Below are 9,983 nucleotides of genomic sequence, written 5' to 3'. Positions count from 1 at the left end.
AGGTGCAATTGACGGACAGATTTCAAATGAAAAGTGAAAAGTCTGATACATTTTGACACAGATGAATAGGCACACATATTAACCAAAATTCGCAAAGACAACTAACAGATCTGCCATCTTGCTGTGTCAGCATTTTCCAGAAATTTATATAAAGGTAGCCACACATGATTCACTTTCTTTGTGCTTGGCTTTTCTCTCTCTTGGCATACTTATTATTTTGAGATTCATCCATGTTGTTTGATCAACACTTTATGCCTTTGATAGCTGGGTAGCATTCTGTTGAGGAATATTGTTTTAAGGTGTGTGACTTTTGTTTATGCTGCATTTGTTTAACTCGGTGAAGCTGTGTTACTGTGCCTGTCTAAAACACCTGGTGGCTAATGAAGAATGGCCAATAGTGAGGCAGGAGCAAGAACGGGCAGGGCTGGTGGGCAGAGAGGACAAATCGAGGAAGGAGGAGAGCAAGGAGAGGAGGAAGACAGGAGTTAGTCACCCAGCCAGCCAGCCAGCCAGCCAGCCAGCCACAGAGTAAAGAGGAAAGTAAGATACACAGAAGTAAGAAAGATAAAAGCCCAGAGAGAAAAGGTATATGGATTAATTTAAGAAAAGATGGCTAGAAACAAGCCAAGAGAAGGCCAGGCACTCATAACTAAGAATAAGCCTTCTATGTTAGTTATTTAGGAGCTGAGTGGTGCCCCGCCCCAGAAAAGGCCAAAAGAGTAAGATCAAAAACATCATTCAACAGTATTCCATTACATAGACATGTAATATGCTTCTTTTACCTGTGTGTGGATGATTATTTTGTGGTTTGAGTTGTCACAAATGAATCTGACATGTCTGAAAGTATGAGTGTTTGGATACAAATATTATTTCTTCTGAAAAAATGGCTACTAGAATAATGATTGGGCTATATGATGGGTGCATGATAAAATTTATAAACTGTCTTCAAAACAAGTTTTACAGATGATAGGATTTCAGGGTTCTTTTTGTTTATTTGTTTTGCTTTTGTTTTTGTTTTTTGGAGCAAGGTTTCTCTGTGTAACATCCCCGGCTGTCCTGGAACTTACTTTGTAGACCAGGCTGAACTCAAACTCACAGAGACAGGCCTGCCTCTACCTCTGAGTGCTGGGATTAAAGGCGTGCACCACCACACCCAGCTGGGTTCTTTTTAAAAAATTATTTTCTTATAGCCTCTAGAAATGATTTATTTTATTTTTGTTAAGATGTGTGTGCATGCTTGGTGTGTGTGTGTGTGTGTGTGTGTAGATACTAGTAGATGCTATGAGATGGCTTCACATCCCATAGACCTAAATTTAGAGTCAGTTGTGAGCTGTGTGATATGGGTGCTGGGATTCAAACACTGGTCTTCTGGAAGAGCATCTGATCCTCCTTTCCAGGCCCCCTGTATTGCCTTTTGGATTTTAACTATTCTAATTATTGTATAGCTTTAATCAAGTTGCTATTTTCATCACTAGAAGATCAATGGGCTATCTGTTGTGTCACAGAGCAGCATAATTGTTATTTTATTTTCATATCTTTAATGAATAATATTGGTGAACATCTTATGATGTGCTTATGTTTGTGTATGTCTGTGTGTATAGATAAAATGTGTTAAAATCTTTACCCAATTTTACCATTGGGTTATTTGCTTTATTATTATTATTATTTTAAAGCATTAATTTTTGATACAAGTGCCTTATTAATATAATCTCTCCCAGGGTGTGGCTTGCTTAATAAAAAGAACTTTACAATATTACTTCTCAGACCTCCTTAATACCATGTTCTGACCATGTTCTATTCAAAGCCCTGAACGTCTACTCAAACTAGATGTTAGTATACAGTTGCATGTCAGTTCAAGTGGAGAGGACAATCAGGTGCACTGCTTAAAGGCTACACTTCACCCTTGACTTTCTGCAGTGTCCCATAGAGAGACTACAGTGCTGCTGCCCATTTCTGCATGATTCTTGTGCATTCTGCAAAACCACCCAGAACCAAGCGTGAGTTGTCTTTTCTTCCATTACACAATCTGATCATAAGGGATACCGTATGGTGTCACAGGCACAGACAAAGAGAAGGGGTTGTAATGGGAGAACAACTAGAAACAAATGGGCAACTGATTCACATAATGTTTTATTTTCAGGGTTTATTTGGACCTAATCCTGTACATATATTCATCTGATGACCAAGTGCTGTTTTGTAGGTATGTTGTATATGCCCAGTCTGCTGGGTCAGGTAACACCCAATTAGTGGGCAGGTCAGGTTTTATGTATACCAAAGTTAATTAAGTCACAATCCAAAGGCTGTTTCTAAAAAGGAAAGTAGTTGTTTGCTTTCTCTATAGTCCAAAGGTCTACTCATAACGTACCCGAAAGGGCCATCCAGAGGTTTCAAAAAGTGCTTCTGTTTGGCAGTCTCTTTAACATGCATTAGATCTAATGGATGGTTTGCTTCAAGTGGTACAGAAGCTTGGGCATATCCTGGATAGCTGGTGAACCTTCTCCTAAGCATCCCTCAAAATTAGAAGCTGCTTGGATGACTCTATATAAAGACTCAGATGAATAACATGTTTCTTTTTTTAGAACAAAGAAGGCCACTCTGCATTGTGCCCATGATATCTAGAGACAAGTTGACACATGCAACAACATTGAATCTGTGGGAGACTTCAAATTTTGTGAGTTTTTTTTCCTAGCACCTGGCATGCAGTTTACACTAATCACCACTTCTAGCCTACCAAGTTTAGGCAACACAATATCTCCAATGCCTCTGACGAAATGAACCTGTGGATTTCTTGTAAACACGTGCAGTAATCAGAATCCCTGTGGACCTAAAGTATGAGAAGTGATATATTCCTGAAATGAGACTGGTGCAGTTGTATTACCACCTGAGAGCAACTGAGTCCTGATGGTCTTTAGTAACAGATACAGAGACAAAAGCATTTTCTACCTCAATAGCTGCATGCCAGGTGGCAGCATATATGTCAGTTTGTTCCAGCAATGAAATCACATCTGGAACAGCAGGTGCAATTGGAATCACCACCTGCTTAAGATTTTATAACATTCCATTGTATTTTCAAAACCCATCTGTTTCCAACTTTTCAACATAGGAGTTGAATGGCAATGTGGTGGACCTCACTAGCCTTCCAACTTTCAAGGCCTTGAAGTGGCTCCAATCCCTGAAATCCCTCCACAGACACAAAATTGCTTTGGTTTCCTGCTTTCCTGTCATGGTCACTGCAAGGGATTTCACTGTCCTTCCTTCTGTTTCAGCCCTCACTCTACTGGTGAGGGAACCAGTGTAGGGATTCTGCCAGAGGCTGAGAGTATCTACTTTAATAACCATGCATTCCAGAAGTAGGAGAAAAAAATAGTACAGTAAGATACATCTGAGCTAAACCTTTTCAGTGATCACTTGGTCTATACATCTTTACTTTGGCTGGCAGGACAAATGACACCTGGGATCTCCTGGATTAGTGTCAGGTCAGTGTTCGATGGTCATAGGCATGCTGGGTTACTTCTGTTCCCTCAGTGCATAGCCACTTGGGTAAAAGTATCTCCAGGCTGGGAATTGATTAAGGGGCAATGACTCTTCTGCTTTGACGATGGAAGTTAGTGGTCTTTCCTGCCTGACTAAGAATATACTACTTTAGTTAATAAACAGTCCATCTATTTCTGTTTGAAGCACAAAACTCCAAGAGCAGGATCTCCTTGAGAGTTCTGCCTGCTGCTTTCACTTTCTGTCTTTTATGGTATCCCCACCTAACTCCTATTTGGTGATTACGTGCCATCACTCAGCTCTTTCTACTGTGGGATTCACTATCCCCACTGCCTATAACGATCCCAATTTCAAGCCTGCTCTCCACATCGCAATTTCTTTTGAAAATGTGTATCTCTAGTTAATTATTTACATGGCTGATAATATTTAGTATCACTGTGGAAGGAAACCTCTGAATGAAAAGGAAAAGGCTAGTTAAGCACCAGCATTTATTCCCCTTTGCTCCCCGAGAGAGGATGCAATGTGACCGGCTGCCTCAAACCGCTGTCACCATGGCTTCATTGTCACAATGGGTTATGAGACAAAACACACCCTTTCCTCTTTAAGTTGCTTTTGCCAGGCATTTGCCACAACATTGTATAAAGTAGCTAATACATGGCTGAACAAACTACTTGTTTTCAGAATAATGTCTTCACGGTAAAGAGTTATGTGAGGCTTGTGTTCCTCACTCATCCCATCTTCCCCTCCTCTCCCCTCCAGCAGGTCAGCTGGTTCCCTCTATCTTCTCAAATAGTTTCCATTCTGGCGTGCATGCATGCATGCATGCGTGTGTGCGTGAGTGCATGCGTGCTTGTGTGTGTGTGTGTGTGTGTGTGTGTGTGTAATCCTGAATTCTTCATGAGAGAAAACGTGATATATTTGTCTTCCTTCCCATTGCCCTCTTTTGTTCCTCTTCTCCTCGTCTCAGATCCTTCAGTCCTCTTACTAATTCCCCTTCTGTTCTCATTTCTCTCTTCTCTCTCTCTCTCTCTCTCTCTCTCTCTCTCTCTCTCTCTCTCTCTCTCTCTCTCTCTCTCTCTCTCTGTACTCTTCTGCATAGGAAAAATGTAGTATGTGTCTAAATGTGGTTTAGTTCTCTTTACATGACAATGTCCACTTATATTTTTATGAAACTGATATAATTTAGTTTTATGACTAAATAAAACTCATATATACACCACATTTCCTTTATCCATTTTTCATTGATTAGTATCTAGACTGCTATCTCTTGTCTATTGTGAATCCTGTAACAATATGGGTATGCAACAGTTTGTGTAGTGAGCTGATTTAGAGCCCTTTGTTGTCTACCCAGGAATGGTGAAGTTGACCTTGTGGTGCTATTATTGTAGTAGCTTCTTACTCATTTCCATAGTGGTGGTACCAGTTACAGTCCCACCAGCAGTGTGTAAGGGCTCCTCTTTCCATGAACACACAACACATTTACTGTTTCTGTTTTTCTGATGATAACCACTCTGATGGGATCTAATATAGTTTTAATATTCATTTTGTTGATTCCTAAGGATGCTGTCTGTACTCTGTGAGGTTCAAAAGTTAATCTGGACTGTAATTCATCCAAGAAACCAGTTAGAATATGAGTTTGGCTTTTAGAAATCTCATCTCTGTTCCCATAAGTGATAGGGTTTCTTTCCAAGATGACATAGACATTTTCTCTTATTTATACCATGCTTGAACTGGGAACTTCAATACTGGAGCTCAAGGTCATTTCCGTTTTTCTATTAGTAACAGTTAAATTATACCAGATAGTTGAACTAAAATATTGAATACATAGGCACCCAGAACCTTGCCTTGTATAAGCATGTACATGCATCACTTAATAATAGGATATGGTCTGATAATGTGTCATTTGGGTGGTTTTTTGTTTCAATTTTTTGCTCCTTCTTCAAAAACCATATAATGTGCTTCCATACCCAGAGATAGCTTTGTTCTCATTAGGAGATAAAAGCTTATGAGACCCCATCACAAATGAGGTCAATCATTTACATGAGTATCATTATGTGGTCTCACTGTATTTGGGTTAGAAATATCCAATAGGGGTATTTTATAAATTTCTTCCCTTGTGTTTGTTTATTTACTTATTTTGAATGAAATGGAGACTGGTTATGTTGTTCAGTATGTCTTTGAGCCTCTCTGTATATCTGCAAGCTTCAACATCTCAAATGCTGCCTCAGTCTCCCTGGTTCTTGGATTATGGGTGTGTGCTATTTTCCTGGAAGATTTTAAACATAATTTTCATTGATTCTTTGAGAATTTCACACATGTACCCCAACCCCACTTATCACCTAGTCCCCCATATCAGCTCTTCGCCCTTGTAGCATCCTTTCTAAAGAAAAATTTAAAGATAAAAATAAAATAAATAAAATACAAATTAAAAACATTAAAACAAACACAAACCAAAAACAAGGACAGACAGACAAAAAGCAAACAGACAACAATAACAAAATGCACTTCGTTCCTCCATCTTTCCTGCCTCTCCATTGCCTATGCTTTCCTTACAGTTTGCCTGGAATATTTAATACATTTCTATTTCCACAGTACACCAAGAGTTATCAATGCCCTCTTTATCGTAATACAGTTATCAATGTCTTTGAAGATTATCAGTTTAGAGAAGTAACTCCAGAAGCCCCACGAGTCAGGATGGCGAGGTGGGGGGTACCCAACAAACTAAGATTGTTTCTCTAGTTCCACTCAGGGTATGAGTTATATCAGTCATGGTACTGCAGAAGAGGAAAAAATCAACTATATACACTTATAATACCAGGAACCACTCCAGGCCCAGGCATCTTGAGATGCAGTATCCACTATTTGCACAATCAAAAATAAAAAATGAAGTTGAAGAAAATGACGTTATCATCCACAGTCATGCAGCAAGAGGCAGTGTAAGCCTCGGATTCAGGAAAGGCACCTCCCAAGGACCAGGGACCTTCCCAATATGACAAGAGCTTTGTCTCTATACCCATTTTCATACCATAATGGATGGAGTCTGGAAAGCCATTTACCTGGGGGGGTATGCCATACATGATGGAGGCATTTTCTCAATTGAAGTTACCTCTTTCAGATGACTATATGTAGTGTCAAGTTCATAAAAATTTACCAGAACAGAAGAAAGTTTATGAAGAATCAATGTACATGTGGGTAAAACAGTACAATTTAAAATACAAGAAAAGGAAGAAAACCATACAAAACCATACACACATTTTTAATACATGTTTTTCTGTGTGTTTTTACTTTCTGACTTTTTGTTTGGATGTGACAGCAATTCTATCTTATATACATGAGCTGGGAGGCCTCTGATTTTCATTTATCTGCCATGATTCTTTATGATGCTCTAACTGAATGCAAATTGGCTATAGAGATAACTTTCAAATTACACCCAAGCTTTCTTTTGTTCAGAATGGTATACAGTCTATATACCACATAGTTCCTCTTGTCGAATATGAGTAAAAATAGTTTCTTGAAGACAGTTTATGGCACCCTACTCCCATATGTCAGTCTGTCTTTAGTATGTATGTGATTACTTAATTTAAACCCTTTACCTTGCTAATTGCCTTTTGCTTGTTTTATCTATGTTTCCCTTTCCTTTTTGAAAATTTTCTCGGGTAAATTGCAATTTTTAAAATTTTATTTATGTATGAATGCTCTATCTGCATGTATGCCTGTATGCCAGAAAGGGCATCAGATCCCATTATAGATGGTTGTGAGCTGCCACATGATTGCGGGGAATTGAACTCAGGATCTGTGGAAGAGCAGCCAGTGCTCTTAACCCCACTGAGCCATCACTCCAGTCCCAAATTGCAATTTTACTAACACCATGTCTTTTTATTTTGTCATCCCATTTGATACACACTCGCTCGCGCGCACGCGCGCGCGCGCACACACACACACACACACACACACACACACACTTCCTTTAGGGCTTATAAAATCTGTTTTAACTTAATATGTTTTCACCTCAAATTAATACAGCACACTTTACATATACTTTAGTAACATTGTAACAGTGGATATTTGTTTCTCTACTTCCGGCTAACATATTATTGTTGTACACTCAACTCATTTTGAAATCACTAGACTTTATTATATCACTTTGCTTTAAAAAGACTTTAGTAATAAAGACAAACATTCCATTCCCAAACACACTGAGGCTGGTGGTACTGCAAGTCTCTGTATGACTTGCCTTCTGTTATTCTTCTCTGTTTAAAGGACTTATCATTATTTTGTTTTGTTTTTGTTTTGTTTTTTGTGGAATCATTCTGCTGGAAGTGTTATCTTATACTTTTCCTATGTCTTGTATGGGGTTAGTGTCATGTCCTGTGGCTTCCCCCCCCCCTACTCACAACTTGACACATGCTAGAGTCATCTGGGAAGAGTGAGCCACATTAGCCTGTGGGCAGGTCTGTGGGGGGATCTTCTTGATGGGTAATTGATGATGACCACATTGCCAGGTGGTCCTGGGTAGTCTACAAAAGCTGGTTAAGCAAGTCAGGCAGCAGCACTCCCCCATGGTTCTCCTTCAGTTCCTGCTTCCAGGTTTCCGTCTCCACTTCCTGCCATGGCTTCTCTCAGTGATAGGAGGTGTTTGGGAGTTAAAAGATGAAATAAGTCCTTTCCTTCTCAAGAAGTTTTTGGTTATGGTTGTCATTACAGCAATAGAAAACAAATGAGAATACTGATAGAAAGTGGTTGACTTTGGGAAATATAGTTCTTGGTATGGAATTATGGGATGGAAGGAATTTTTTGTCTGTTTTTAGATTTTAGTACTTTAAAAGGTGTGTTTTACTGTTCCTTGGCTTTTATTCCCCCCCAAGGATCTAGTATCATCCTTATCTTCATTCCTTTATATAAAGTACACCACACAGCTTCATTGATTTACAGATTTCCCTAAGTTTTCTTCAAATTTCTTTTGCTTGGAGTTTGCTGAGTTTCTTGGATTTTGTACTTTTTATAATCAGATCAATGCAATCCATCTCTCTCTTCCCCTCTTCCCTTCCCAGTTTCTTTCTCTCTCTCTTTGGGTGTGTATGAATTCATGTGGAGCTAGAGTACCTGTGCGCCACGTGGCGGTCAAAGGGCAGCATCGGGTGTTGGGCCTTGCCTTCCGGCTTGAGATGAGGTCTCTTGGATGGTTTTCTGCCATGTGGTATCAGGATATTTGATCCATAACCTTCCGTGGACTCTCCAATCTCTGCCACTAGTTTCTTCTCCATAAGAGTGGAAATTATAGACACTGTACTAACTGTCTGAGTTTTACGTGTGCAGATGAAATAGGCACAGGCATGGCAATGATTGTAGCCTCAGATCCAGAGGGAAATGGAAAGCCTTCACTTTTGGCCCAAGTGTAGATGTAAATAGTGTGTGAAGAAAGTGTCTATTGTTTTTTCTCCCCCTAGATATTCACTTATTCACTGCCTGAAGACTGCTTCTCTACAAAAAGGACTCCTACTAAGATTAGCTAAACTTGTCTCCTTGATCCAGCTGTGCCCCATAAACCCTTCCCCCTTGTTTATCTGTATGTAATAACCCTGCCTCCTCATTCAGATGTATGCAATAACTCACTTCACTGTTAAACTCTATACACTAAACACTGACTTTCTGAGGGACTGAGGTTTCTCCACCCAAGTGCTTAGAGTACCGAATCCCAGTTTTCCTTTTTTGTGTGTGTCCATCTGTCTGTCTTTCTTCATGACCTTGCTGCCCTCAATCAGGTCTAGGTCCCTGGGACTGTGTCAAGGACTCAGCACAAAATAGTATCACATATTTTATATCAGTGATGAGAACAGCCAACCAATAATCCATGAGCTAAAATTCATGGTATTCTCTTACTCAAAGTGAGAAAAAGATGACATGATATGATATATATTGAATGACGTTAATATCTTCTGTAACAAATATGAACTAGAAACTAGAAACAAAACTCATTTTTTCAGATAAATGACTTGCTTATAATTTCTTAAAAGTATTAGAAATATTGAGACAGGTTATCTAAGTGAATGGCCAATAAATTTATTTAAGTTTCTGTATGTAATATACAAAAACTAGGAATTAAAACTTTAATAACCAAAGAAAATACATGTAGGTATCAGTATAAACAAACACATTCAAGAACTTTGTGGAGAGGTTTTAAATTTTTATTGAAAGACATGAATGTTCAATGTTCATAGAAAGGAAGGCTCAATACTAGAAATAAATCAATTTCCCCAAATTGATTTTTAATGCAATTCTAATAAAAATCCAAACAGTATTTTGAGTGTAACATGACACATTGATTTTATAATTTATATGGGAGTTAAAGGGCCCAAATAGCCAGACCACTAAAAGAGAAAATAAATCGGAAGGCCTTGCCCTACCAGACATGAAGATTTATTATAAAGTTGTAGTGATTAAAACTCTGTGGCACTGGTGCTAGGAGAGACGATTTGTCCAATGAAATAAGA

At 38.9% G+C, this 9,983-nt stretch overlaps 1 long non-coding RNA gene across 1 annotated transcript; it reads left to right on the top strand.

The window, feature by feature from the left end:
- Positions 1-590: 590 nt before the first annotated feature.
- On the top strand, positions 591-4,548 carry LOC110342534. Its single transcript, XR_002384630.2, has 4 exons — positions 591-719; positions 1,918-1,997; positions 2,141-2,200; positions 2,580-4,548. It is a non-coding gene; the product is annotated as an uncharacterized LOC110342534 (long non-coding RNA).
- The last annotated feature ends 5,435 nt before the right edge of the window (positions 4,549-9,983 follow it).

Source organism: Mesocricetus auratus, unplaced genomic scaffold, assembly GCF_017639785.1.
Source record: "Mesocricetus auratus isolate SY011 unplaced genomic scaffold, BCM_Maur_2.0 Super-Scaffold_100022, whole genome shotgun sequence".
NCBI lineage: Eukaryota > Metazoa > Chordata > Mammalia > Rodentia > Cricetidae > Mesocricetus > Mesocricetus auratus.
This window is presented reverse-complemented; position numbering and strand designations above follow the sequence as displayed.